Raw genomic sequence first — 22,008 nt, forward strand, 5'->3', positions numbered from 1 at the left:
CATTTCCGCAACCTTCATTGCTTCAGTGCTCGCATGATTTGATATCTCGCCGGCTTATTTAGCATCTGGTAGCTAATAAAATTGATTCGGTTTTATAGTTTAAAACGGCCTTTTTCCGAGCGTAGATCTGTCTGCGCTCCTTTCCTAAAATAAGTGACGCACGAACCAATGATTTCATCTTCTTATAAGCAGACCTCAGCGGAGGCAGTTGTAGCGTTCAGTGTTACCTTAAGTTCCTTGAAAACTTGTTTTGTACCGTTTTGCACTATTCCGTGCAGTTTTCAAGGGCTGTCATGCTGCCAATTCTGTTCTCTATTTAAGTATTCATGACATCGACAGATGGGAAATATTGCACTCGGAAGTCCCATATACACGCGTTGTATTCAGCAGCAGCAACTATGGGAGCTTCTGAAAGTTTTTTTAACTTTAGTTCTTCGCTTGTTGCCGCAAATAACAGGAGTTATGAATTTTCATATTCACGCTGCGCCGTTAGGACATTTTAAATCTTTGCATTCAACACTGCCGAGCTCCTGTCGCGAATTTCAAACCGTATTTGACCGATAACAATTCCATTTATATTATTGTTAGCTCGTATTTGTTGACCACCGAGGGGTTCGATGGTCAGCAAGGTTGCAGAGGACGACAGATTTTCACGTTGATTAATGCTTTCTCGCCCGTTGTCCTGAAAGGTTTGTACGATAGGCACGCGGAAATAAAATTTAAAATTTGCGACGTTTATACAATGAAGAAATGAGGAATGCGTAAGTATTTTGATCCATAAGTTTTGAGAGTGTGCTTCGTATATTTAGTGACGCTAAATATATTATTCTGCCCATAATCTGGTAGCAAAGCCTTCGTTAAGCTTGAATACACGCAGCACAGTGCTGATTATTAGAAAACTGCAGGAAAAAATCTTGAAGTTTAAAGTATTTAAGTTGCCTCCCGGTTCGCAAGGCACCCCCCTGTGGCACACAGCCGGAATCTGAGTTATCACCGCTGCGCAGCTCTGTGTGCTTCTAGGAAGGATAAAGCTCTGCGTAATTTAGTGCAGCGGTGATCATCCTAACCAGTGATGAAACTGTCACTCCACTTTTATAGGCGATGCGGCCAGCATGGCGGTCAGAAGGATTTGGGATGTCATTGCTATGACTTACGCTCGCAGTGGCTGACATAGACTGATTACAGACTCTACCGTACTTTTAGTGCTGTCGATAAAGCCTACCTCTATGGGATGAAGCTTGAGGAGGAATCAGGTGGCTCACCTGGCACCTAGGTCACGCGAACTTGTGAGGTTATCACAACCTGGCCACCATGAGAGGTGGCCGCCTGCCCACCGGATTTTGAGAAAAGTGCCGCTGTGGCAAGTGGCAGCTAAAATAATGATTGATCGCGAGACTTTGCTCGGGAAAAAACCTGTGTCTCACAAGCCCCACCGGTTGCCGTTTTTTAAACAGCCACCTGCCGGGGCATTGGCGTATTCCTTAACCGCTGTACCACTGCGCCAGTAGTAGTATGAGGACTCCGAACGACATGTAAACGTAATGTAGACAATGACCAATTTCGAATACTTGGGCATGTAGGTACAACCAAAGCGAAGTGAGAGCGGAAGTGGCTAGAGAAAAATAAAAAAACAGAGAAGGGCATAAGTGCAAGCGTTTCTAAGTCACATTTCGCTTACCAAGTAAATCTGAAGGGAATTTTGTTTGCACTAAGTCTTCAGCTCTAATGGAAAGAGCATATTTCACAGAAGGGCTCATGTAATATCAAATGCCTTGGTTATCTTCTTTTAAAAGTCGCGTGAGTGATGTTCCCGGTTTTCATTATGGCATTCAAAGCGGCGCAAACTAGAGAGCGGCGGCCTGGCTTTTGTTCAGAATAATAAAGTTATAAACCGTAAAGAGATTCTTGTGGGTGTGCTCTAACTCTAAAACAATGATACTTGTCACCATTGAGGTAAAGCTCGCTGACTAACTAAGCTCGATACTTATTTTAAAACCAGGACTATACGACAATTGGGCTTATCCGTAGACCTAATATAGTTTAAACCATAGTCAGTTAGCAATTAGTCACAAAAATGAAAGTTTGTGTGGATTGTGAAACTGTCATTTGTTCAGTTCCAGGGCGCGAACTGTGGTCACCGCTTCAATGCCACAGTCGCTCTACTAACTGAGCTAACCGCGAATTAGCACATGGTAGGGCGAAAGTGAACTCATGAACTCGAAACGAGGTATGGTTGCGCTTGAAGCAATGCCAATGAGTAAATACTCCATTTTTATAAATCTACTCCACCTTGGGAAATTCCCTAAACAGTGGACCAAAACTATTCCCACTAAGACAGTGCCCTACCATATTGTCACCGAGAACCGGTAGAGCGTTGCAGGAAGAGCTTTAGTGGACAGACCAGCACTAGCAGGACGGCCACAGACCAGGCAACCCAAGCGCGTGCGGGCGGGGAAAACGAGGAAGACAGGCCGGCCCCAGTGAACATAGTCAAACCGCATGGCGACGCCAGTAAGTGGCCAGCACTATGGCATTACCACTCCCGCTTGAAAAAGCATCGACCTATGCCGCAGAGCGAGACAAGGAGAGGCGTATTCACGGTGGGCTTTAACAGAGTCCTTGGCAGCGGATTGGCCGAAGAAGTGCTGGCCGGCGTAGTGGCGCTTAATTGCAGCGACGTGGACGATTTCGAATGCCGCCTGGAGGAGGGCACCGTCGCTTGCGGGAGCGCCTCGTTGTTCACGTCACTGAATTTGCGCAGTGCCTGATATGGGCCTCAATAGCGAAGCAGAAGGGTCTCGGAGCCACCAAGCCGGTGCATCGGAGTTGATAACCACATTTTATCGCCACGACAGTAACCAGCTGAGCTGGCCGGGGCGGTAAGCATATGGCAGGGCGAGAGTGAATTCACCAATAGCTCGAAGTGGGAACAGTGTTGGCCAAACGTTTTAGCGGAAATCCCCAAGGTGGAGTAGATTTGGAACAAGGGAGCGAAGGAAGGGTGGGCAGTATCTGGCAGTAATGTGCGTCCAACGTTGCCACGGCTTGGCAGCTTGAACCAAACGGAATGGCGTGAAGCGGGTTGTCTCTTGGAGTGCAGTGTTGTAAGCAAACGCTACATAAGGCAGCACCTGGTGCCAGACCTTATGATCGACGTCGACGTATATAGAATTCAGAATTCATACCGGCGATGATCTTGTTGAGCCTCTCATTAAATCCATTTGTATGAGGATGATACGCTGTGGTGCCACTGAGCCGCTCGACACCCCGGGTAAGTACAGACTTAAATGCCGTTCATCTGTCCGGTAAAACGACTGCAGTGGCACCGTGACTGAATACTATGCTAAAGATGTATTGTTTATGGTTTATAGGGGTTTAACGTCCCAAAGCGGCTCACAATATGAGCGACTCCGAAGTGAAGGGCTCCGGCAGTTTCGACCACGTGGGGTTCTTTAACATGCAATTACATCGCACAGTACACGGACCTCTAGAATTTCGTCTTCATTGAAATTCGATTGCCGCTGCAGGGATCGAACTTCCTTCTTTCGTGTCCTCAACCGATCGTCATAACCTCTCAGCCACCACAGTGGCGTAACTAAAGCTGTGGAAGTGAACAATTTCAGCAGCGGTGCCACGCGAAAGGGCTTTCGTCTCAGAATATTAGAGGAGGTAGCCGGCGGCGACTACAGTGTACGTTCCACCTATTGGTGAGGTCAGAAATGGGCCGAGAAAGTCCATGCCGATCTGATGTTATGGGACTCGAGGCGGGTCGGAGGGCTTCAGCAGTTTGGTCGGCTTTACAGGCGGTGTTTTAAAGCGTTGACACTCGCGGCAAGTCTTAACATAGCGCTGGACAACTGCATCAAGCCTGGGTCAGTAGTACTTCAGACGCACCCGAGCCAGCGTTCGAGAAAAGCCGTGGTATCCTGAAGAAAGATCGCCGTGGCACGCGTGCAGAACTTCGTCGAGAAGCACAGTAGGGATAATATTAATAATAATTCGTTTTGGGAGAAAGGAAATGGCGCACTATCTGTCTCAAATATCGTTCGACACCTGAACCGCGCCGTAAGGGAAGGGATAAAGGGAGAAGTGAAAGAAGAAAGGAAGAGGTGCCGTAGTGGAGGGCTCCGGAAAAATTTCGACTACTTGGCGGTCTTTAACGTGCACTGACATCGCCCAGCACACGGGCGCCTTAGCGCTTTTCCTCCATAAAAACGCAGCCGCCGCGGTCGGGTTCGAACCCGGGAACTCCGGATCAGTAGTCGAGTGCCCTAACCACTGAGCCACCGTGGCGGTTGCACAGTCGGGACCAAAAGCAAATACAGGGTGCCAGCGGGAACGTAGTTGCGCTTGTAGAGAATGCCATTGTGCAAAGAAAACGAAGACATTCCGCGCGCTCAGGGATGTGGCGGCGATGAGGCAGGACCTTCGAACTACTATATATGATGGCCGTAGCACTGTGTCGTCTCCGTGTTGCTGAGCGAGGATGGTCGAGGTGAGAGCGCCTAAAAAAGCGGGATCATCTTCACACGTGCGCAGAGGAGCACGGGACAGGGACTGAGCATCGGTGTGTTTCTTGCCTGAGATGTAAGCGAGGGCGTCATCGAATTGTTGTAATCGAAGGTTTCAATGAACCAGCCGTACAGAGGGATCTTTACGGTTCGCTAGCAGAGAGACTGAGAGGTGATCATTCACGACCCAAAACGGGCGACCGTAGAGGTTTGGCCGAAATTTCGGCACCACCAAAACGACAGCAAGGCACTCCCTTTTCGTGGTAGAATAATTCACCTCGGAATAGGACAGGGTTTCTTTGGTTTCTTGCACATTCGATTTCTTTAGGTTCTGGACACAGGGGGTCCATTTGAATAAATCAGCCAATGCTTTAGCGACGGCAGCACTGACTGGTGCAATCGTTGATCGCCTTCCAACCTGTGCGTTCCTTACGGCGGCACAGTTTTTTACGTAGACTGCAATGCGAGAATTTGCCACATCAGCGCTTACTTCCTAGGATGATTTTCAGCACCATATGTTCCCTTGGACCAGTAAAGCTTGACAACCTCGCAAACTAGAAGTTTTCTCCACACGACTAGGTTGTGGTGTGCGGTAGCTAAATTTTTACCTCGACAGACTGGTCACGCGATCTCTGCTTTGGGTCCTTATTCTGCTCAGCAAGAAACAATCGATCATTTTCCCCTCTTTTGTCGTCGTTCTACTTCCCGAAGGAGGCGTCTGTTCGAAGCTTTATTCCAAACACTCAGTTTGCGTCTGTCTTCTGCGGTTGTTGTATCCCTTGGCGCTTCTATGCTTTGGCATATCCGTAGAACTGTTTGCTCAGTCATTCAAAATTTCTTCTACAATCGAAGCGTCTCTCATCATATTTTTTTGGTTATTCCCCTTTTATCATGGTCTCGGTTTTCTCTCTTTGCTGTTCCTATTTTGTTTTCTTTCTTTTGTTCTTAGCTCTCACAAATTCAAGCTTATTCGGTCCCTTTACCAGTATCAACCATCTCTGTTACCCATTTTAATTTGTCGAATTTTCTGATATCTCAATTCTGCCGCATCCAATCCTTACAATTGGTAGTCACCGCCTGTTCGCGGCCAACTTCCTTGTGTCTATGCGCCATTTCTATGAGCGAAACGAAGACTACAGGGTGCGCCTTGAGTAAGCAATCACGCGCTCAGCACTATCTTGCCACTGAAGGACTGCATTGAGCCCGATGCTGCTGCGTCTCCCGCTGCGTCAAAGGGGCCAAATATGGGCGTAGTTTCGATGTGATTTCTGAGCTGCTCGAAGGCTTCTTGTTGCTCTTGGGGGCAGATAAAACGTGGTTAGTTTTTTTGTCGAACGAGTTAGTCTCGGCTGGTCGGGAAAAGGATTGCGCAAAATAGCGGTAGCACGCGCAGAGGCACAAAAACGTCTCACAGCTCACTTACCTGCGGTGCTCGGGAACGAGTCTACGGCGGCCGTCTTACACCCTCAGCGCTTACGACGTGGTCCGCAAACTGCAGCCATTGGTAATCAAAGTGCCACTATTCTGGTTTGAGAGAGAGGTGGGCTCGAACAGATGGCCTCCAGCACAGCACTCAAGCGCTTGAAATGCTCTGAAATGCCGGAGAAATTCGTAAACCCGAATCCCAATCGCTCACGTTCTTTCGCCGACACACGATAGAGGTGTTCATGGAGAGCCATTTCACTGTGACAAACTATAATACAGAATACAGTGTTTCACCACAGAAGTCAACCTCACCATTGGAGGTGGTCGCAGAACAGTCTCTGAAGGAGTCAAGGATGGCTCGCATGCGTCGTTTCTGATCAATGGTTAAGTCACAGCTAAAGGCAGTTTTAACTGTCCCACCGGGGACCTCTCGAGACGTGCCGTCGAACGCTTATAACGCGCAGTGGGCGATGAGCTCGCGAGCTTTATCAAAATAGGCAATGGCTATTGCTTTCAGAAAATGGCGGTATTCACTCCTGAAGGCCGCTGCCAGGAGGTCGATTTACTTGTTGTGTAGTGCAAGGACTCCCCGAGCGACGCCAACCTGTTGGCTCAGCAGCAACAGCTTGCCTTCGGCTATACCATGGGGCACGTGTGGGGAGTCGCACTCCACAGTAATAAACAAGCCGGAGTGTGACGGCAGTGTGACGTGTTCGTCGAAAACGCGTAAAACTGCTCTGGCCGGCTCACTGCCATGGGATATGGTACACTGAGTGGACAATGTCACCATGAGTTCTAGGAGGCCGAAGATCGTGTCAGGTTCACGAAGGAAATGGAGGCCGATAATAAGGTGCTTGTTGCGCTGAGGCAATAGAGCGAAGCATCCAGTGAAGGTTGCACCGCGAGTCTTTATATGAGTGTCAGTAAATGGCCTCCAGCTATCCGCAACGGCCTCCAGGAGCAAAAGTTTCAAACCTTTTTGTATGGCAGTTGCCAGAACACGACTCATAACAGAGAAATCGGCGCTTGTATCGGCGAGCGCACTCACGCGGTGGTGGCCAGCGATGACTGGAATTTCAGCGGAAACCGGCCCCTTTTTAGGAAAGCGCCTTGAGGAAAGGATCGGACGGGCGCGTCGGGGCTTTCGTCGAAGTGAGGCGTTGAGCGGAGGCTGCTCTTGTCGTCGGAAGGTGGTCAGACTGTGGAGTCGAAGGACAGGTCGTGAGATGACGTTGGTAAGCGGGGGATGTCCGAAATGAGTGACGACGGTCCTACCACAGGAGGGCGCCGTCCTCAGCTTCCCCTTCGTGAACTAGATTATTGTCCAAAGGATAACTGACGACGTGCCGAAGAAAACCGTCGTGGCGACGGCTGCCTGCACTAGCGTCGCGGCGACAGCGCAGGTGGGACGACAGGTACTGGTCGATGACAAGGGGTCGTTCACCGTAGCGTGGCCAAGGCGCATCCGATAAAAACCCCGGCAGGCTCATCCGACAGTACGGACAGTTGCAGAGCATGTGGCTGGCCTCGCCGCAGTGAAAGCACTAGGGCGGGTTGTTTGACGTACCCGCACGCGGCCTTTCCTGACGGGTGGTCATCCGTCCAGCACAGCATTCGGATCCACGAAACGCTGAGACGATGTTGGAGGAGCAGGCGAAATAGAGCGCCGGTGACGCTGGTGCAAGGCTGACTAATGCGTCGCTGTATGTAGTTGCAAACGGCGCAGACGGCGGCTGGATTGGTGTCATGGGCGGCACACCTTGATATAGTTCTTCACTAACGACATCCGAGATCGCTGCGACACTCGGGGGTTGCTAGACCCTGTGACGCTTCTGCAGCTCGTCGCTCACGATGCCCCGGACAAAGTACGGAGTGGCTCACTCTCGGCGCCGAGCACTGCTCTGTGGAGTCGACAGCAGTGATATTCGCCGAACGGCCGTAATGCGCACACCGGTGTTAAAGGGCGCGCTCCATTCTTTTCGCTTACAGTTAAAAGTCGACCGCTGTACTTCGTGGGTTGCGGACAAGTCCGGCGAAGAACTGTACTTTGATCCCAAGCATCTCACCTGACCCCTCACCTTTGACCCAAGGCATGGCGCACCTTCTTGGCTCCAGAGATTCAAGGATCCGCGCGGTTGAAGAGCCGCCTCATGTCCTCCACGAATGTGGCGAAGCTGTCATTTGGTCGCTCGGCCCAGGACAGCAAGGTAAATTTAGCCCTCTCCGGTTTTTTTCTGTGCAAGAATTCAAGCAACTGCCATAAAAAACCTGCCAAAGGGTGGTTGCGCACTTGTGGCTTTCAAACCATGTCTTGACAGCGCCTTGCATTATAGAGATCCCCTAAAAATGCAAGGGGAAGTGAGAGTGCCTAATCGATCCCCTAAAAAAAGCAAGGGGAAGTGAGAGTGCGAACTTAACTAGAGCCAACATTGCTTCATAGATCCAAGGGCAGCAAACAAACTATTCAAGGAGCTCATGGGCGTTTTTAACGCACAAATATATTTATGTCGGTAAAAAAGCATGGCTTATCGAGGGTACAGAAAACACACTCCGGAAATGGACAGAGGAACAGGACCAGCCGCGGTGGCTCACTGTTTGAGGCGCTCGTCTACTGAGCCGGAGCTCCTGAGTTCGAACCTGACCGCGGAGGCCGCGTTTCAATTGAGACGAGACGCAAAAAGACCGCCGTGTGCTGTGCTTTGTCAGTCCTCGTTCATGATCCCCAGGTGGTCAAAATTATTCCGGATAGCTCCACTACGGCACCTCTTTCTTCCTTTGTTTCGCTTCCTCTTTTATGCCTCCCTTACGGCGCGGTTCGGGTGTTCACAGTCGCGAGTAAAAAATATTAGTACGAATCACTGGCAATCGGAATTTGTATATCTCACCACACGGCGCTGCGGTTTGCAGACCTGCATATCGGGCCTTTTCCATAATTGCAGCATATGGAGGGACGGCAGGAAGTAAGCTTTATCAAGCGTGCCATCGCCCGAGCCTCGTAGTGCCGACCCTACGTAATTGTGGATGCGGCATATATTTTGCCTCGGTTATCATCAGCAAAGATGGCTTATTTTTTATTACTATTTTTTATGTCCGTAATTGTTTGTCAAAAGGAACTCGCTGGAACAATAGATGATAGCGCTGCTCTTAGCCAGTATTACACAAGCTCTAAAAGCAGATAGAGTTTATTTTCCCGATGCAACTAATTCACACAAGTCACATTGTCGGGAAAGTGTAGTAACAATATTAGCAGGAGCACTATCAAACCAATTCAGGAAAAGAAGTAAGGAGGATAGCCAGCTCGCTGTCGTGATGCTAGAGCAAACACGTCGTTGAACTAATGGCGTGCATAGGCCCCACCGACCCTCACAACGCTTTGAAGGCGCTCAGGGAAAGAGTCAAACTGGCTGCTTGCAAGGTCAGGAAGATCCTGGAGCCTGCTCCATTCCTCTTCAACCGCCGCCCAAAGGATATCTGGCGATGACTCGTGCAGCGGCCTTTTAGCTAGTCGCCTTTTGATTAACCCCCTTATATTTTCAATTATATTCAAATCTGTTCCTTTCGGAGGCCACGGCAGCTCCTGGATGCAGAGCTGTTCAAGCAGTTGCCAAGCGCAGCGCGGCTGAGGTTGCTAGCAAAAATAACTGCCAAACAAGCAAAAAAAAACAACTATCATATTCTTCACCAGCTGCCTGCGGGAACAACGCTGCGTTAAAAAAGAGAAGGCGAGACAGAAAAATAAATATTGCTGGGCCGTGACAGTCCACTGAACCCCCCTAATACTGTAGAATGGGAACGGGCCCGGCACTCTCGTTATCAGCCGCTTCGTCACCCGCAGCACCACGTGTTGTCATTCCGGCGCTCCGGTATTCCTTCATGTGTGCTAATCTTTTTTGCTCGCGACTGCATGTCGGGCAGTTACTGCGTCATTTTCTTTCTACAAAAAACAATTTTCATTTGCGACCAAGGAGTTAACAACAGCCGTGCTGAAACTCAGAAAGAATGAGAGTCCGGGTGGGAAGGAGTAGTAGTCCAGTCTGGACATGATTCATTCTCTCCCTCCTCTCCACTGCAACCCCCCCCCCCCCCCCTACGCGGTTTCGTCGGCGCGCTGCGCCGCCGGCAGCTGCTCCGCACTACGGGACCAACCACGTGACCGACCACGCGCCACGTGGCGGCGCCGCCTCGTATTATCCCATGCTTTTTTACTTAGCCCTGCTCGGACTCCCACGCAACAGCCTCTTCATATCGGGCATCAAGCAAGCCCTCCAAGCCGACTACATGACAATGCGCACGAACACCGGCAACGGCTATCCTGCAATCCATGGCAGACTGGACTGCAAGAAGCTGCAAATACAGTGGAAGCGTACCAGAGGAAAGCCATCGGCGTAGCAGTTGCCGCCACTGCGTGTTGGAAATAACCGGGCGCTCTATAAAAAAAAAATTGTACGACGGTAATTTGCGATTTGTCATTGATGAATGATCGGTGTGTGATAGGCAGTGACTAGTTTTTGCAACCATTGTAGTTACTTGATTAATTCAATAAATGAAAAGATTAGAAAAAGGGGTTAATAGGTATAAAAATGCTGTGAACAAAAATGCAGTGCTTCATGATGCTAATGAGAAAATTTAGTGTATGTAAGAGATCAGTTAATTATTTGGAACAATTGAAAAAATGAAAAATGCGGTCATATCAAGCTGCTCAGAATGGAAAACAGATGACGAGTCAAAGAACCCGAAGAGTCGCATCAGCATCAGGTGACGTACCAACGCGTACGCAATCGCGTCAACTCGTAAGCGCAGCACAGGAGTCCTCCAACTTTTCTCATTTTCAACTCTAGTGCCTTTCTGTCTATCGGGCAAACGTCACATACATGTGCAATTAGTTCCTTGAGGATACTTTTACTGCTCTCATACACATGCCCAAAATAGCACTCCGATCTCATTTCTAAATGGGAATAACAAGACCCTCGCCATATGCGACGTGTGATATCAAGCGCCTGAAGCTAAATGATGTGTTCATGGGCTGCAGCTGATAGCGGCAAGGATTGTTAGCGCCATGCAGGAAAGCTCAACAGGCGGGAGGCAGGATTTCCGCGCGTGCAATATCTCCTCATCTTCTTTCCAATTTTCTTCTATCTGAAACAGCCACGCCCGGCGTCCGACGCTCGCCGGATATTGTTAACAAGTGGGAAGGCTGGCACCCAATTGATCGTCACTTGACAAGTTTCGCGTTTTCTGCGCTGTGGTTTCGTATATAAGAGCGCCCGCTTAGCAGCGTAGACACTGAGCCTGTTTCCTAGCACCTGATTGAAAGAACTCTTCCACCTGGAAGGCAAACATGAGGGCGCTGCTATTTGTTTTGCTTGTCGGCGTGGCGGTGACTTTTGCTGAGTGAGTATTCTGCTATATACATCGCACTATATGGTGACGCTAGCCCTTATATGTGCTCCTGGATTTTGCTGTTATTTTTGCGTGTGTTTGTGTCAAATTTTCACTGTAGTCGGGTTTGAAGTTGGTCTTCACGTACACTGGGATGCAGTAATGCAGAATTTCAGAGTTCCCGGGGTTATTCATTATGCACTCAAGCGCCTACATTCAATATTAGGTAGAAAGATAGCAAACGGCACATTTCTTGTGAGAGGGTCTCCCGAAATGAGGATATTAGAATCCGATAACTTCATGCCTAAAAATAATCCAGAAGACAGAACACTAATGTTCAAGAATAATTATTTTTTAGAAAAAACCGCTTTATTTTCCGGTATTAGAATCCGATAACTTCATGCCTAAAAATAATCCAGAACACGTGTCACTGAGACAAAACACCAAAGTTCAAGAATAATTATTTTTTAGGAAAAACCGCTTTATTTTCCGGGGAAAGCCCTCCTATAAGAAAAGCCGAAACATAAAATTCCGGAGAGGCATGTAGCGCACAACATCATGGCGAGAGATTTAAGTTTTCTTATTGGTGCAGTGATAGGTTTCAATATGAATGCGAAAAGAAAACTTAAAACCAACTTTTAACTAAGCAATGCTGCTGGCCGAGTAGGTTAAAATTTCTGTCACTTCGGTATATTTCGAAAAAAGTCCAGCAGACAGGTAAGTCTGTGGAGATAGGACAAAGTAGCATTTTCATTGGATACCAAGGCGCTTGCGGATTAGCCCTTCCAGACGTCGTCAAAATCGCGAAAAGCCACTAGCTGGCAAGCCAAGGTAGAAGAAATGAAACATAAAATTTAGTACGAGACCGTCCCAAATTGCAGTTGAATGCCAACGTAATGCAGGCTATCATTTTCTGAATTAAATTGAAATAAAAACTTTCATGACATCTGTAATGACGGCGTGCAGGGCCCTCAAACCATGCAGAGGAATATATAAGAAATTTAATGCTTGGAATCGTGACTCGTGCTGGATACAATTGTAGCCCAATTTTGGCTTAGCCAAACTGATTTTCCGCGAAATTAAACATAATTATGCCGCCTTTTCAAACACATGCTTAAACAGACATGTAGCCTACAACTTAGGCTCTATTTCATTGATGGCGTTAAAACAAAGAACAAACTGTGGTAATAAAACTATACTGAATGAAATATTTGTCCTGTGTAATAAAGTTACACTAGCCAAAGAAAACGTACCTGTGCCTCGTTTTTAAAAAAACAGTTAACGCTACGCCTGCTTCCTTCAAACGTATATAATTGATTTCTTCTAATGTCCCATTGAAGTATCCACGAATTCCCCCGTGGTTTAAATGGCGTGATTCAAATTGATGTATTGTTGCTTAATAAAATACTTGAGCAATGATTGTTACGAACACTGTTAGAAGCTGTATAACATTCTTCATAAACAATTCTGTTCCAGTGCCTTCATATAAGTTCATTCTTTTGCGCATACCTGTGTAGTTAGCTGTGTAATTTTCATTGTGCCCATTACACTTTTATTGATTCTGTGCCGGCTGCTATATGTATACGTCAGGCCTGAAGGCCACGTCAGGAGATACAGGAGTCCCTTTGCCTTACCTGGTGGTGATATTTCACATCGTGTATTTATGACCGAACTAAATTAAAATTTAAAATTGAAATAGTTTAAGCGTCTTGGAGCATACGTTTACTAGTGAGAAAATTAGAGTCATAATTTGGAAAGCCTAAGTGAAAATCATTGTACCAGAAAAAATACCTTTTTTAACTTACAGGTAGGCACTTCGCTATAAAAGTGTGTTGGAATAAAAAAATAGAAAAAAATAGAGGCAAGTCGTCAATACAAGACGCGGAATACCGTCAAAGATACGTCTCTCAGACGGTTTTCTCACAGAAGAGAAAGCTTAGCTTTATATCTCAACTTGCACAAGAGTCGACGGAAAGGGCTGTTCAAGCTACCGCGATACCGCGTGGAAGACAAGCTTCAGTAGAGCACATACTATAGTGTAAATCTGAAACTCTTTTCATTTACAGCCAAATCTGGAGCGAGGACTACCGCGAACACGCCCAATGTGTTGACACGGTGAGTATGATATCATCACAGGAGATGACTTCACGACAGTCTTTTCGTTGATGCAATGAAGATGATGAGAAATCATTTACTTTTTCAAACCTGTGCGTTCCCGAGTTATGCTCTTGATATGTTGCGGCGCCTGTGACGCCGCGTGCGGGCTACGCCAAACCACATTTGTTTGACAGGATTATAGCGAATCCCGCGTGTTCGCAGCAGTGTAAGGTTCCGCAGTTTAAGTCGTGCATCCGTCCCGCAACCTGAGTACGCACTTATTTATCACTACCTCGAGGTTTAGATTAACGATATTGCCAGCCTCCAACCGTCTGTTCAAATATCGAACCTGCGATAGCAAAAGAACTCGACAGTATTTTTGTATATTACCTTTATTATTCACCGCCCCTGTTTTCGCCACAAAGCAATAGCCTATCAGGCTCACTAACAAACGAAAAGCATCCCTTTTTTGTGCTACGGTTCAGCACTTGTGTACGCCATTGTATGAAAAGAGTAAACTTATTTTGCAACGCAAGGATGGCAACATATCTCGATCGTTTCAACACTTTTCTTCATAGCACGTCTATAATGGTCAAGGGCTAGTCTATTCTGTAACAGGTGAAAATAATCAGTATTCAGCTAAAAGCATGTAAGAAGTATTTTTGTGCAGGAGCAAAACAAAGGAATCGCCATCTCGCGAAACCAAAGTTTAGATATTATGGCAAAGTGGAAACACCGAAGTGACATTTTTTCAATTGAAAAGAACTTATGCACGTAAGATTGAAAGATCCGAGTCATCCCAACAATTCCCCTACTTTAATGCCCCTGCAGTCGAGTGTAGGTACTGCAGTAAATAAATAAACAAACGTGTGATTCCCTCTGCCTTTAACCTTATAAAGACAATCTATCAATGCATAATGTGTGTGCCCGCAAGTCCTGTTTCTTAGCACTTTATGGCGGTACCAATTTTTTCGGTTCCTATTATCTGCTAATGCAGAGTAGTCATCCGGGGAAGCCCGCAATGAAAAAATTTTGAAATGAATAAAATTTATCAAATAAATTAAATAACAAATTTATATTTCTCTGAGAAAAGCTTGAGCTCTCTCGTGATATTCTATTTAGTTCTTTTCGAACATATAAATGTTTCAGAAAAAAATTCAGTTGGACTTCATTAAATGCAGTTGAGCACATACATTAGTTTCGCCTCAAGATTTTTCTTCTTTCCGTGAGCGTCATAAAAATTCACCATTGCCAGAATATGGACAAAATAGGATGCAGAATCAGCAGCCCTAGAAATGCTTTATTTGCGAATCTCAGTTTTTTTTTTTTTTTGCGGCCAATCACATGGGTACCTTAGAATAGACAAGCCTTGATGTCAATTTTTTGTCACCGATAGCGAATCTCTGAGCGGCTATGAGACTTAATTGCTAAGCCGAAAGTCCCGACGCATTTGCCTACTTCATAGCCTAGAGCAAATTCTCTTGCAGTGCCGACCCGATGAATGCCCAAGTGGGTGCAAAAGTGGCTGCGCCTGCTATCGAAGATTCGACCACCCGAACAACCACGGGTATTGCCTCGATCCATCCAAACCAGTACCGGAGATCTTCCGGCGCTTGGCAGCAAACAACTAATCGGCTTCACTGTTGCCGATGTATTGGTTCCTGGCAAATAAAAGTGCTCGGGGAGTCGAGTGCTCCGCAACCGTCATTGCTACGGTGATCGCACGATTTGATGTTGGGGGGCACGATGCAGCCTCTGCTAGCGCGATAACACTGCTGCAGCTTTCGATCTGAAAAGGGCCTTTTTTCACACTAAATCCGTCATGGGTTCGCTTTCTAACGGCACTGATGCACGAATAAATGCTGTCATTAGCGTGCAAGCAGACCACAGCGGAATACGGCAAGCATTCGCACGAAACACTGAGGCATATATTTCAACACAAAACCATCACTAGCCTCAAAAGCCTTCGGTGTGTTATCGCAGATGGTCAAGTAAGTCCCTGTGATGACAAGAACAATAGGGTGAGGTCATCAAGCGGCAGTAGGATGCCCGCAACAAACCGACCACCGCCATTTCAGGAAAACATACATGCTAATTTGTCAATGCATACACCCACAGGCCTACCTCAATGTGACGCCAGGTTTTCTGATTGCATTAGTACCGAAATTGTGAGCAACCGCTAATCGTACAGCGTTCCTGGCGGTCTCACTTGATTTCTCGCTGATACAGCTTACAAGCGATAGTAAAGTTCAAGGCAAGCTTGTGACAGAGATTGGAACCGACAAGATATGCACCTTCAATTGCATGCCTTCCCGGACAGTTTACCTCTTCCAATAAGGCGCGGTAGAGGCGTCCACCGGGATTAGAGATAGTTACTGCGCAATTCCTTTCCACAAAAACTCGCATTCCTGTCAAAATTGTGAAGCAACTGTTCGTCGTACACCGTTGTGTGGCTGGCATACGATTTCTACTTGTATTTAGCATACATCTCTTAGTCAGGTTGGAAACTAGTACGCGACAGGTATTTGAACCGAGTGTTTCACTCGGACATTCATGGATACATGGTAGTGTACACGGACCTACTGAGGACGAGTGCCTGAATCAGTCGGCAGAAGTCGTTCTCCCTCATGCCACTTCCCTTACTGGCTATTCGTCGTATGAGTCTGGTGATTTGATTTACCGTGGCGGTCAGTTTGCATATTGTTTCGTTTTTCTTGCGGTTGCGCTGATTAAGCATCCAGAGAAATCTTATGGTGGGTAGTTCCTTGATAGGGTGTCTTCCTGCAGTTAGGTGTAGTGGAGGCGGGTGTGCCTGGTCTCTGATTTTTCAGTTGAAAATAAAATTTCTCCGTGCGGTAGGCTGCAAGGCACGCAGTTTCTTTTCCGCTGTTCTGTTGCCTGTAGACCGAGGTATAATCACATACACGGCAAGTTGCGCATCGACCACCAATAACAATTGCTCTTAATGCTGAACGAATTGCCCCGTGTGCATTGTTATCAGACGCTCCTTGGACATCGAGGTAGACAGCAAAGGTTATGGACCGCTACCTTCAGCTCTGTTCTACGCACTTTGAAGGGGCAGCCACGTTGCCAATGCTGCTCTGATATTTAAGGACTTTCAATATCGTCAAGACGGAAAGCTTCCTCTCCTCAAGTTCTCTGTATGCTCGTTTCATTGGGAATCAGCAACTAAAAAAGTTTTAGAAGTTTCTAAACATTCGTTCTAGATGTTTTCCAACAAACAATAGAAGATATGCATTTTCCATTTTATAGCTGCCGTAGATGGGCGATTTTCGTCGCTCCATTATTATTTTTTCTGCTCCCGCAGTGAACTTCAAACCATATTTGGCAGGCAACAATGCCTTAACTTGCAATGTACGCTCCTAAGTGTTCACTACCAAGGGATTCGATGAGCAGCCATTATGTGCACAAAAAATGTGATGGGACAGCGCGCTTTCCACCTTGTTAGGAAAGATTTGTAAATTAGGCATGCAAAAATGAAATTTGAAAGTCACCAAAGTTCAACAGTAAATAAATGTGGAATGCCGTCATATTTTCATCGATAAGTTTAGTCTGCAGCGGAGGGTAACTGGCACTAAATATATTTAATGTAGTAAAATCAGATAAGAAAGCCTTTACTATGCTCGAATATACGAAGAAAAGAGCTTAAGAAAAGAGCTTATGAATAAACAATCTTCCTAAAGAAGTTACCTGGCATGCATTAAGGCTACTGTGCACGTCCGCCCCCTGGGCGCGCAGACGGAAACTCAGCTTCCACCGTTGAGCAGCTATGTATGCGTCTTGGAGGCAGCTTTGTGTGCATAAAGTAGTGGCCAATATTGAGTGTTTAGGTGCCACGTCTTGACCGGAATTAATTAAGAAGCACAGAATAAGTACAAACTGAGCCAGGAGACAAGCTACGGGTAAACGCCACACGAAGAGCGGTAACAAGATGGCGCGAAAATAACTACAGAAGCCACTTCAGGCTACTTTGGAGATGTGAAGCAGAATGTATTGAATATTTTTAATGAACCCAATAATCCAATCCAATAATCCAATAACCCGTAATCCCCCCTCAATGCACGCTACTTCCTTTAGTGCAACTTAATCCTACGTAATTCATACTAAAACTTGTTGCTGGTCTAGTTGGTGACACAAACTTGAATAAAAAAGTAGTGCAAAATAAGATGACTTGAGGTGTCTTCCTCCTGTGGTCGTCTTTTTTCGCTACTTTTTTATTCATGTAATCCACACTGTGTACCTCACTCTACCGGAATTCACCGCAATCGATCCTAATCCAACTTAAATCAATGCAATCGGCTAATAATCAATCTGTAATCTGCCATACCCCGCCGTAATTCAATTAAATCCAGCCTGCTGCAACTCAATTCAATGTAATCTACTTTTAATCCACCACAATCCACCGTGATCAAACGTAATGCGCCAAACTGTGACATAATCCATTTTATCTACTACAATCCACCGGTATCTAACTGACTCCAATCTATGGCTACTTCGTCCTATGCAACCCGCTCTTAATTAACACTGCAGCAAACTAACGTAATTTACCCTTAACCCATCACAATCTAGTCTCATACAACTTGATTCAGTGTTATCCGCTGCTAATCCTTCGCAACACAAGAAATCATCAGTAATCCACCAGAATTCACCGTAATGCCACCTAATCATAAGTCATCCACAACGGCCTTTTTGTACCATGTCTTAGACGTAGAGGCACCGCCATTTTTCTCGTAATGGGGCTAGAAACCTTTTACCTCAAAAATGAGAAGAGGTGGGAACGGGGTGAAAGGGGTTAATGGACAATTTTAATCTCCAGTATCCTTTCGCACAGTCATTTGAAAAAACCTCAAGCAGTTCTTATTCAGTCCTTGAATGAAAATAATTTTCGGATTGTGAAACTCTCATGAATGTCGCTTGAAAAATCCAGAATACAATAGAAGGCGTGAAAGGCCAATTAGCATATCTCCAAGAATCCCACATTGTCCAGCCTTTTTTCTTTCAGCCAACGTTGCATACTGCTTGTAAAATATGGAGTCACTGGAATCTTGCCATTACATTACTCGCACTGCTTCTCTAAGCAACCGCCAGTTAAATGGTGTAAACATGAAAGCCAGTTTTTGAATTTTTCTTTTTTTCTCTCTAAAATTTTTATTCTGTGAAATCGATACATACAAACTTGGTTGGACCAACGGCCAGCTCTGTTTGTAAAGGCCCAAATAGGAGATATGCGCGGCATAAATGGCAGACATTCAAACAACAAGCACAAAAAGGTGTTAAATAATGCAATTAGGGCATTGTAAATTTGTAAAATGCAGAAATGTTTTGAAAAAAAAATGCCGAGTGCAAGAGGCAAGACGGAAAACAAGTTTACAAATGCACCAAACCAAACACAAACGTATTTTGCCCCACAGTTCCGGACAGAAAAGAAAAATATTTTTCAATATGGCCCAAAAATTCTGATTGAGTTTGATGTCATTGGGAACTTCATTCTATATCTGGGCACCACTGTATTCTAATAGCCTTTGACCACAAGTGTTTTGACATGGCGGTAGGTTAAATCTATTATTTCTGTGGCTCTTGTTTGTCTCAGCAGTCATCTAAACAGTGCAAGAGGAAAGGGCTTGTTAGTTCTTACTGCTCTTTATTACTTGAGCAATCTTCCGTTTGTATGCAACTGATACAGGTAATATTCAGAATTGTTGAAAGAGTGGTCGGCTAAAGCCGGTTGCCTTTGCGAAGGCTATGGTATGAGCGGCAGGTTACTCCAAACGTATAATTGGTTCTAAATACATTTCATAGGTACCGCCCCATATCACTGGACAGTAACACAAGGGACTACGGACAAACACGAAATACAATATCGCCGTGACTCTTTGCATTGTTTGCTTGTTCAGTCTTCAAAGCAGCCGACACACCACTTTATCGCTTTGTTTGCGATGCACGACGCGGCCAGATTTAATCTCCATTGATCGGATCCAGGCAGATCTGATTCTACGTTGCTCCAGAATGCTCTAGTAACTTTGCACGCTTTGTCTCAAAAGTTCGCTATGAGATTTAAATTGAGCACGGCCAACAGCGGCGGGCATTCCGTTCTATGACCGCCCAGAACGCTTGTTGCTACTCACCCGCCGAGTGATTCAGTCAATTGTGGGCGCAAGTCAGCCCAAATAAAGTTTTGTTTAGACGCCATTTTCGCTGTCGTTCTGCTCCCTAGATTGTAGTCGCCACTTCGTGATATCTGGTGGAGGTGCTGGGTCGCCTTCCATATTCTGGACGTCCCCTTCAAGTCGTCACGCCAGCCCTCTGCGCTTCGCACCCGAGGACGAGCCAGCAGTTCACTGAGCCAGCCGACGTCTCCAGGGAGAGGAGCCAGAGTTCGGGACCCTTGTCGGACCACACCAGACAGTGAAAAGACGGTGTTACAAGCACCGCAGCCTCACCAAAGATGTCGATCACGGATCCATTGAAACAAAGCTGGCACATACCCACCGCGGGGGAGTGGCCTGTGTCTTGGCAACTCCCCCGCGGTGGGTAAGCGTCAGCTTTGTTTGAGGCCTACATACCTACCTGATGAACGGTTGCCGGCGGAGCTTCAGGTCCAGCGGTCGGTCGCCCACAGCCGAAGGTCAAGGGTTAAGGAATCGCTTGACAGCTTGGGTGGCGGTTCCGTCTTGGTTCGGGTCGTCGTCGGGTCATACTGTGTCGGGTCCTGGTCGTCGAGTCCGGTGGTGGGGGCTGGAGACGGGGCGGGGGAAAGCGGCTGGTCGGTTCTGGTCAAGTCGAGCTGGGGTTGAGCCAGGCGGTGGAGTCAAGGTCTCCTCGGCAGATGACGAAGGCGAGCAGAAGGCGGCGATGCTCCGGGGACCAGGATGACGATGAGAAACCCGCACCTCAAACCAAATGATACCAGGTGGAAAGCCAAGGAACGGGACGATATGATGACAGATGATACTATGATTTAATGGCTCAGAGCATAGCCCGAGCGCTACGTCGTTGTTGTTGTTGCCTCAAATACGATGGCACATACCCACGGTGAGGGATTGGCCAGGGTTTGGTGTAGATCCAAACAGGAAAAATCTCATCCAGTACCGCGCCACTACCCTCTTCTTAGTTTTCGCAACTATATGACCCTTACCTTGGACATCGAAGTCGTGGTGCTTCTAGCCGCCTCGATCATTGCGACGATCAGAACTATGTCTAATTACGGTTGCAATGTTTGTGATTGAAAACTAAACATTTTGAGAGATATGCCTCTCTGGTTGGGTTTGAAGACTTGTAATAAACCGCACATCTCCAACCAAATTTTTAATCTGAAACCCAACGTTTCGAAGCTGGCTCGAGTCCTTCATAAGGGGTGACTGGGTGCAGTAGCTAGCGTGTTTAAGTATGGAGGGGAGAAGGTCAAAAGAACTAAAGCTGTGATGCGAAAGGCGTGGGGGAGGAGGGGAGTAAGGCTTTGAGTCACGTTATCGCACTGTGGGGAGGCGGTCAATGGGGACTTTTTTCTTTGAGATTCAAAGCAAAGTCCCCGGTCATATACTGGGGCAGGGTTCCTTTAGTGTGTTTGATGTTGTTCGGGGTGGTTTGGATGTACCAGGATTCGAGAAGGAGCCTTTTTTGGTAATTTGTTTTGGTTCCGAGGATGCTCGCTTCGTCGAAGATGATCCTGTGGTCAGAGTCGTCCTGCTTTTCGGCTTTTGAATTGTGCTCTCTTGCGAAGTTGCGGTCTTTGCGGATGTCAACTCATTGCACCCGAAACCAAATATTTTCCTCGGATATGTCGAAGACTGCTTTGCAGTCATCAAGAGATCTGAGATTCAAAATTTCCTTTCTCATTTACACTTTGTAGAACCTGATATTCAGTTTACGCTAGAGGTGAAACAAGAGAACTCTCTGTCGTCTTTGGACGTCCTCGTATCTCGAAACCAAAACACCCTTCAATTCTCCGTATACCGCAAACCAACTGACTCAGGCCGATATCTCCACTTCGCTTCGAACCACCCGACAGTCCTTAGAGCATCAGTGGTGAAGACGTTGTTCAGAAAAGTTGAGACACACTGCAGCACAGAACTTGACAGAAAAAAAGAACAATGCACAATTTTCAAAGAACTCATCATGAAGGCTACCTGAAAACTTTATTCGAAAAACCATTCGAATTCAAAAACGCAACAACCTGCGCCAAGAAAGGGTTTGTAAGGGTTGCCTGGGCCTCGTCAAGCTGTTTGATTACAGCTTTTAGCCCGGGTGGACCAGCCTTTCTGGTAAATAAAGTTCAGTTCAGTTCAAATTAATGCACAAAGACCAACACCAACACCAAAATACGTAACTTTACCTTATGCCGCAGGTTTCAGCGAAACCATCGCCCGAATCCTGAGAGAAGTGGGTCTCCAGGTTGCGCGCAAGCCCACAAACACTGTTGCGCTTAGCCTACCTGTTCCCAATGACCGGCCACAGAGAAAAAGAGCCCAAGGCATTGTCTACTAAATTCCTTGCGCCGAATGCGACGCAAGCTACATCGGCGAACCCAAAAATCTCAGAGAAAGAATTCGGCAACATAAAAACGACGTCCGCAACT

The 22,008-nt window shown here is 46.7% G+C and overlaps 1 long non-coding RNA gene across 1 annotated transcript; it reads left to right on the forward strand.

The window, feature by feature from the left end:
• Positions 1-11,159: 11,159 nt before the first annotated feature.
• On the forward strand, positions 11,160-15,119 carry LOC144121930 (uncharacterized). The gene is made up of 3 exons (XR_013312742.1): positions 11,160-11,327; positions 13,382-13,430; positions 14,900-15,119. It is a non-coding gene; the product is annotated as an uncharacterized LOC144121930 (long non-coding RNA).
• Positions 15,120-22,008: the final 6,889 nt, after the last annotated feature.

Source organism: Amblyomma americanum, chromosome 2 (assembly GCF_052857255.1).
Source record: "Amblyomma americanum isolate KBUSLIRL-KWMA chromosome 2, ASM5285725v1, whole genome shotgun sequence".
In the NCBI taxonomy this organism is placed as follows: domain Eukaryota; kingdom Metazoa; phylum Arthropoda; class Arachnida; order Ixodida; family Ixodidae; genus Amblyomma; species Amblyomma americanum.